Genomic DNA, 8,676 nt, shown 5'->3' with positions numbered 1-8,676 from the left:
TTTACACTCACTGATGATGCTCTCTGTATGCATCAGTTTTATTCTATTGTCCTGATGGACTTTTGATTTTCATTCGAGGCAATATGTTCGTTTGTCGTAAAGAAGCAAAGAAAGTTACGCAACCCTTAATTAAGCCCAGATTTTTTTCCAAATAAATGAGATGTGAACCAACAGTCTTCCGGCAAGAAGATAAGTAACATTTCATGATCCGAAACAGCTCCCAATCCTGTCATAGAATGAGTGCATTGACCACTACAAATGCAAATAAAATTGTAATTAGAAGTAAGCGAAGGTTTACCTAAGTGCAGGATTTCCTTTTTCCATCGTAAAATTTGTGTAACTCACCACCACCTAATATTGAAAATTACCAAATTTCACTGGAAAATTCAACTCCACTAGATCTAGTGAAATTTGGTGAATTTCTCACATGAAATTTGGTGAATTTCTCACATGAAATTTGGTGAATTTCCCACATGAAATTTGGTTAATTTCCCATTGATTGGTGACTTTACCATTGTTTGGTGAATTTCCCACAAGAAATTTGGTGAATTTCCCAGTGAAATTTGGTGAATTTCCCACATGAAATTTGGTGAATTTCCCAAATGAAGTTTGGTGAATTTCCCAAATGAAATTTAGTGAATTTCCCACATAAAATTTGGTGAATTTCCCACATAAAATTTGGTGAATTTCCCACATGAAATTTGGTGAATTTCCCACATGAAATTTAGTGAATTTCCCACATGAAATTTGGTGAATTTCCCACATGAAATTTGGTGAATTTCCCACATGAAATTTAGTGAATTTCCCACATGAAATTTGGTGAATTTCCCACATGAAATTTGGTGAATTTCTCACATGAAATTTGGTGAATTTCCCACTTGAAATTTGGTGAATTTCCCACATAAAATTTGGTGAATTTCCCATATGAAATTTAGTGAATTTCCCATATGAAATTTAGTGAATTTCCCACATGAAATTCGGTTAATTTCGCATTGATTGGTGACTTTCCCATTGTTTGGTGAATTTGCCACAAGAAATTTGGTGAATTTCACAGTGAAATTTGGTGAATTTTTTTAGAGAAATTTATTGAATATTTTGGTGAAATTTGGTGAATTTGCTCGTGAAATCCTAATAGATATTAATTTTCTAGACTTTCGTTAGGTTCAACCGCGAATACCTCGTCAATTATCGATTAGATGTGATTCAAGATAACATCCAAATATTATGTCCTATTGTAATCAGTCGAGCGTGAAACCCGAGAAGGAAATCACTTTTTTGATTGACGTGATTAATATGATCAACCAGTGATTAACATGATGACTAATTAGTGATAAACCAGCATTTAACCGGGTGAATCATCGCAAAACTACGATTAATCTTGAAGTATGGTGGTTAAAAGAGTGATTTTCCCCACTTGATCCACATGCCAGAAATCAGTTGATCTACAACTCATTTAGTTGATTGTCCCCTTCAGAAACGGCAAGGCAAAACAATCGTTTGAATCTTTTACTTCTTTTGTTTAAATTATAACCATGGGCCTTATGCACAATCTGTTACTTTTTTCGTTTTTCTATGCTTGTTATTACGTTAGACCATAGTGTATCTGATGGTCATCGCTTTCTTTTTTCGCTGACTAAAAGATTATTCAAGCCAAAACCCATGCGTGGCTAAGATAGACAATTAAGCTGAACATACCTCATCATAATTAATTGATTGCTTTATTTGAGTGAAACGAATGGCTTTACGCGTCTTTTGTTGACAACGTGTGGAATGATGTGAAACAATTGAAATGAAAATTTCAGACCAAATTTTTGTTGCTCGAGGAAGTCCACATCAAATCGATCGAGCAAAATTAAACCCAATCTCTGTTCATAATATCGAGGCTTTACTACCTAATTCTATCATGTGAAATTTAAAATCTTAAGGTCTTATTACATGCTTTAGCCGGGTAATCTGAGCTAGACTTAGACGAAAGGAAAATTTTAGAATTCATTTACTAGAATACAATCAAGTAGGGCATGGGATGACATACTAGTTTGTTTATCCTGAAAACTACAAAAGCACCATTGTTGTTCTCATAGCTGAATACGGTTGTTTCGTGAAGTTATACCCTGAAAACAGCGCCGTATTCAGCTAAAGAATTTTTGCAGACAAGTGGTGAAAACGTCAACAATATCCATGTTCCATCTCCGAATGAAGTGAAAATCGTTGCTGATTCACATGTAAATAGTTTATACCGAAAATATCAAGCAATTTGTTTTGTTTTGTTTTGTTAATGGTGTGTTTAAGTAGAATCACGTTGAAAATTGTTCGATTGATTTTATTCTGACTGTTTTCTCCTTCATAAAATTTTAGTTCGAAAAACAATGAGATAAAAACAAGTCGAACGAAATGTATATTTTTACGGAATATGGATGTAACCGTTACGCACATTTAATTTTTTTTTTTTGATTAGTTAACAAAATATATTTAACAAACACAAGAAAGAGAACTAACAAAATAAACAATTTATTTATCAAGGAAAAGAAATATTTTTTAGTGTACGAATACCTCTACACCACCCAGAAACACACACACGACGGATATATATGTTTGTGAAATAAAAATTAATTAAAATTACAAGAAAATTGCAAGAATAATGGAAAAAAAAGTTTATAAATTATTTAATTTTAATATATTTTGTATTTGATATTATACATTAATTAATGAAAAAGGCCGAGATATAAATTTAGAAAGGCAGAAAATTGTATTTGTCATATCAAAAGAAAAGAAAATTTAATTGAAAACAAAGGAATTTTATCGATTAAGATTATAAATTACATTCATCATTATTAATTATTATTCTGTAGACACGCAGTACTTTATTTATAAAAGAAACTTATTGTAATACCAAGAATATATGACAAACTATGAGAGGCAGTATCGAGATTATAAAAACAAAATTAATAAATTATTTGTTTCAATTGTAAAAGAACATGTTTTCTTTTCACTTTATCGTCCACTTTATATTTTAGGCAATGTTGTTAAGAGCAATGGACCCTTTCCAAATTTGTAGCCTACATTTAGGTGGAGAAATATTCGTTTTTTGATGATTTCTCTGAACCAAAATCTTTTTTTGAAAAAGTAAAACCCATAAAGCACTCAAAAATGTGTTACTTTTTAATGGTAAATTGGTTTGAGAGTCGTAACTTATGCCACTTGGAGATGCAGATTGTGTAAATTTATGTAATCTGCACAGGTTTCTCGAAGTTTGATAAGTTATGACTCTCCAACCAATTTACCTTTTAAAAGTAACACATTTGTGCGTGCTTCAATTGTTTCAATTTTTTAAAACAAAAGAAGATTTTGGTTCGGGTAAATCATCAAAAAACGAATATTTTTTCGCCTAACGGTAGGCTACAAATTTGCAAAGGGTCATTTGCTCTTAAGGGGTTTTGAGAATAATTTCTTTAAATTTCTTGAAGTTCTTTAAAATTCTTTAATTTAAGAATTTTGAAGAACTTCAAGATTTTTAAGGATTTTTAACGAATTTCGAAATTTTTTTGGAATTGAATTCTTCTAACTCCCATAATTCCTAAATGTAACAATATTAAAGAATTTGTAAGCATCGGCCAATAAGCCGATAAATTCATATCAGTAGTGTAGGGATACAATGCAGAAATTGAACGTTTCACAGATCGGTTAAAAATTCCCTATTATTTTTGGGATATTATCTCGCAATCAATGCTTTCGGTGGTAGTAATCCTTTTAGCAGTCGTTTTCACCTCATTTTAAATTTAAAACGAGCCACCAGAACAGTCGGAACGTTTGCTGCGACTGAGCCCCGTACGAACCCGTATATCTATTACGTAAGTCACAATTGTGCGTCTGTCGCCCTACTTTGACTGTAAGGGTTCATTCAACGCCGTGAGCACTATAGCTTAAAGCCTATTGCACCCATAAATGGAATTAAAGTATAATTAATTTGAAATGTCCCGAACGACGTTCTTTTCAAATGAACCACAAATTTTAAATTGACCTAAAACTTTAATTTATAAGGCCAAGTAGCGGTGTTATTCTTTGAAGATATACACTGATTCATATCGTGTAATATTGTACCCACAAAATGTGCCAATGAAATATTTGTGAAAAGAATTAGAATTTTTCGCTATCAGAATGAGCACTCCCATCACATCTTCTCATCGTCAACAGAGCCTATTTTGGCCCTTCTCTCCTCACTTCTCTCACCCTCACGTTATAAGTGATTTGAGTAGAATTTTCTATCGAAACGGAGACACTGTTTCGGCATCAGAGCTCGATTGGTGCACTAAGACTGTCCATCATCACAAGTATTCCCCCGGCTCCTTTAGAAGACAGTTGAAATGTAGGCTCAAACTTGAACAGCATCAACCATTTCATTAACTAAGGACCCTGACCGTGATTTGTGGTATCGTGGCAATTTTTAACTTTGCACGTCATTTTCTCGAAATTCTTTGACATCCAGGCTAACTGTATTATGAAGATTGGACATTTGGCTTCGTAATTAATCAATATTTAATGAGCTTCTTTAATTAAGTTTAATGTTTTAATTGGATCGAGAGTTGCGTTATGGTGATCGTGATTTGTGGTATTTCATATGAAATTCCATACAGACCGCTATTTGGTGGTATTTAAAAACGTCGTACAAATTTTACAGCGAAACAAAGTTCAAGAGAATCGTCATTTGCGGTATAATGTATTTCACATGTACGCAGGGCCGAAAAAGCTCTTCGGGGAAAAAGTCAAAAGGCCCTTGCGTTCGGGCGACGTTTTCCAATTAGGCCCTCGATTCGTATGACTGATTAATAATGTGTCACGCAGCGTAAGTGAATCGCACAGTTCCGCCACAACACACGAACCATTGGACATTTGGCTCAGGCCCAAAAAAAAAAAAGATTGCGGAAAAATTCAAAAAAGGCCTCGTCGGGCGTGTAACCATCTGTTATTGACAACAACGACCAAAATCACAGCACTGCATGTTACACCATGTCCGCTTTCTGATTTTCGAAATTTTTGAAATGACCGCCAAGAATCGATGAATCTCGTATAGAACGCCAGTTGCGGTTATGTTTTTTGTTTATCCCGTTTATCCCCACAGCAAGTGAGTGCGTTTAGTTACTCGTGAAGTAGCCTATTGTGTAGTTTTTGTTTACATCTCGACGCATCAAAGGACACGAACCGTCAACTGTTCGATGTCATTTCTCAAAATAATACAATGAATTTTGAACGCGTGAACCCGACACGAACAATCATAAACATTAGTAACTCTCAGTTTCTCCTCCTAAACAGCCTATATTAGAGTCGACAGAAAATTACGGCTATATGCTTAGTGTCTACTTGTTAGTGTAAAAAGACTCACGAAAAGGACACATCCATCAAATCGATATGATATCTGAAATGGTGCCTAATAAATGGTGTGCGAACGACTCCGAATCGTTTCGACCGGGAAATTATGAGCGTTTGAGCTTTACATCTTTGAATACTGACTGTATGCAACAAATTTTTGAGTATCTAGAGTGGCAAGACTTGGTGAATGTCGTCGAGACATGTAAATTATTCAATGATGCTGCGTGTGACGTTTTCAAACGAAAATTTAGCGGATCTAAGAGAGTGGCAGTAGGATGCGGTAAAGAGTAAATATTTTATTACATTGTCCTTTATTTTCGAGCTAAAACAGCTGAATGCAATTATACTTCATGTTTTCATTTAACAGGAAATGCAAGAAATCTAATTTGGTGATTATGTCTCGACTGATGTACTTTAAAGTGCTACGTAATTTTGGCCATACGATTTCAAGTTTGCACTTGCATCTAGTTTTCTGGGACTTTTGGCATTACGTGAATGAATATTGTTACGAGCTAACGGAGGAATTATTGATCTATGGATGCAGCTTCAATTTGAGTGATATAAAAAAAACATTTTATAACGTCAAAACGCTTAAAATCGTATCGTGTCAATTTTACGAACCTGTAACGCTAATGCTTAGTTTCCTCTTACCAAAAAAAGTACTCCGTGTGAGAGACAAAATTGAATTTTTTTCAATTTTTCTTTGTTTATTTGACAGCTTGCTCTCTCACGGCGCTCTAACGGCTCTCTCACGGAGTACTTTTTTTTAAGTGGAATGGGCACTTAAGTCAGGAGCTTTTTCCGAATTTAAAACTTCTGAAATTGAAGGAAAATTATTTTAATGAATCGTTGGTTGTGTGTCATATGCCAAACCTTTCACGGCTTTCCTTCACACACGATATGTCGAAAAGTAATGAGAAAATTATTAACGAAAGCGATATTATCAATCTGTTGAGAGTTAACCCATATTTAGAGGTGCTGCACTTACACTTGCTTGAAAATCATGGACATAGGATGCTAACATATATTAGTGAGAATTTTCAATCACTCCGAAAGTTAACGTTACTTGTCCATAATAAGGCTGTATTGGAAAGTACTCCGACATTGATTCATTTCGAAAATGTTGAAGAATTTCACTTACTAATGTTAAACGAAGGACCAGTTTCAAAGAATCCATTCACTTTTGCAAAACTCAAATCTTTCACTGCCACCCAGTGCATCTTTGATGAAAAAATAATGCTTGAATTTTTGGACAGTAACACCAGCATTTCATCACTTGATTTCCGAGTGGAATCCATTATATTACATCAAGTAAACGTAACAAATATTCTACAAAATATTGAAGAGTTCAGATTGTACTACGTTTATGATCTACCAATGCAAAAAGTCCTCGACATTATCAAAAATAATTTAAAACTAAAAAAATTTTTTATCAGAGGGCAGATCGAGGAATCATATCAAAACATATGCAATGCAATCACTTTAAGTGGCTTTGAATATAAAGAAAAAATGGAATATGTGAAACCTCTAAGAATAGCTTTCAATGTTCTTGAATTGTTTGCAAAGAGCTCAAAGAATTCGGTAGTTCGGTCTGTTTTGGAGCTTTTTGTAGGAAGCAGTAATTATGCGTCATTGCGATGGCACAGTGATAAATCGGTAATTTTTAAATCCAAGAAATCTGATGATATGATGTTTATTGGTTCAACATATTTTGATCAGTTGAACGAGAGGCTGTCGTCAACAGGTTCAGTTGATGCAAACTAAATTAACAGAATCAGCTGTTTTACGAAATCAAAATGAACTTTCAAGATTTTTTTTAATTTTTTAGGATGGCCCTTTTTTACAGATTACACGAGCATCTAAGGGGGAGCGGGGTTAACGAAAAGCGTTCAAAAATGTGCGAGATACTGGACCGAAAGCGTGCGAACTTTTTTTTTTACATTTGTGAAACAAATTCAGATTATTCAGAAGCTTCGGCGAGTTGAGAAACGGCGAGAAAGGCGAATTTTAGAAGAAACGCCCAATTTTTCAACGTTTCTTCTGAAATTTGTCGTTTATTCTAAAATTCACCGTTTTGTCAGATCGTTTCCTCCAGAATTAGTCGTTTCTTTTAAAACTCGCCGTTTTTCTCGCCGTTTCTTCTAAAACTCGCCGTTTTTCTCGCCGTTTCTTCTAAAACTCGCCGTTTTTCTCGCCGTTTCTTCTAAAACTCGCCGTTTTTCTCTCCGTTTCTTATTAAATTACTCGTTTTTTGAATTTTTTAGACGAAACGGCAAATTTTAGAAGAAACGGTTACACAAAACGGCGAGAAGAAGCAAATGTTACAAAAACAAGACATCAGAACAGTGGGAGTGTTTGCTGCGACTGAGGCCCTAACGCCCGTAAACTTATTTTGCCCGAAACCATTATACGTCCGTAGCCCTAATAAGCCCGTAGCCGGTATCAAAATGCTTCCGTAACCTTATTGTGTACTTGACATCATTGTCTATTTTTGCAAATTAACTGTAAGCGTTCATCTTTAAAATTGTGCTCAGCGCAATTACAAAAGCCCGTACGAAGTACTTCTCAAGTATATAAAACAAAAGTTTACGATGTAATTTTAGGAATCCGAATTTACAACTTTTTTTTACCAATTTTCTTTCGGTATTGAATTATCTGTCAAACGAAACAAAAAGTAGCAAAATCTGATGAAATATTCTCGATTTATGTGCAAAAACCACATAGGGCCACAAAGCGGTCCAAGGGCCCAAATTTGAAACTTTTTTCACCATTCTTTTTGGTATTCAATTACCTTCCATATAAATCAAAAACTAGCAAATTCGGATGAGGTTTACTCGAGCAAATGCTTTGCCCTTACTGTCTGCTTCCAATTCGACGTGTTACAAACGGCATATTATTCGTATAAGCCCCCAGTACTTCGTACGGGGCTAAAAAGTGACCGATTTCAAAACGGCGAGGAGAAACGGTACATTTTAGAAAAAACGGCGAACTTCAAAAAATTGCCGTTTCTAGTCGTCGTTTCTTCTAAAACTGGCCGTTTCTTCTAAAACTGGCCATTTCCTCTAAAATTCGCCTTTGTCGCAGTTTCTTAACTCGCCGAAACTTCTGCGTAATCAAATTCAAATTGTTTGAATCTTGCACTACTTGGACTTCTTTAAAGGAAACTTGAATATACCTTCTCTGCTTTCATCTTGTTTTACCTTGTTCTTGATACTGATTCTTCTTCGTAAATTGTAAAATATCGATCAGAGTTGTGCGTCTTCGCAATTTTTCAATTACTAATGTTACAACCAATGAATTATACGTTCTGGT

This window comes from Bradysia coprophila, unplaced genomic scaffold, assembly GCF_014529535.1.
Source record: "Bradysia coprophila strain Holo2 unplaced genomic scaffold, BU_Bcop_v1 contig_87, whole genome shotgun sequence".
Taxonomy (NCBI): domain Eukaryota; kingdom Metazoa; phylum Arthropoda; class Insecta; order Diptera; family Sciaridae; genus Bradysia; species Bradysia coprophila.
Note: the sequence above shows the minus strand (reverse complement) of the source record.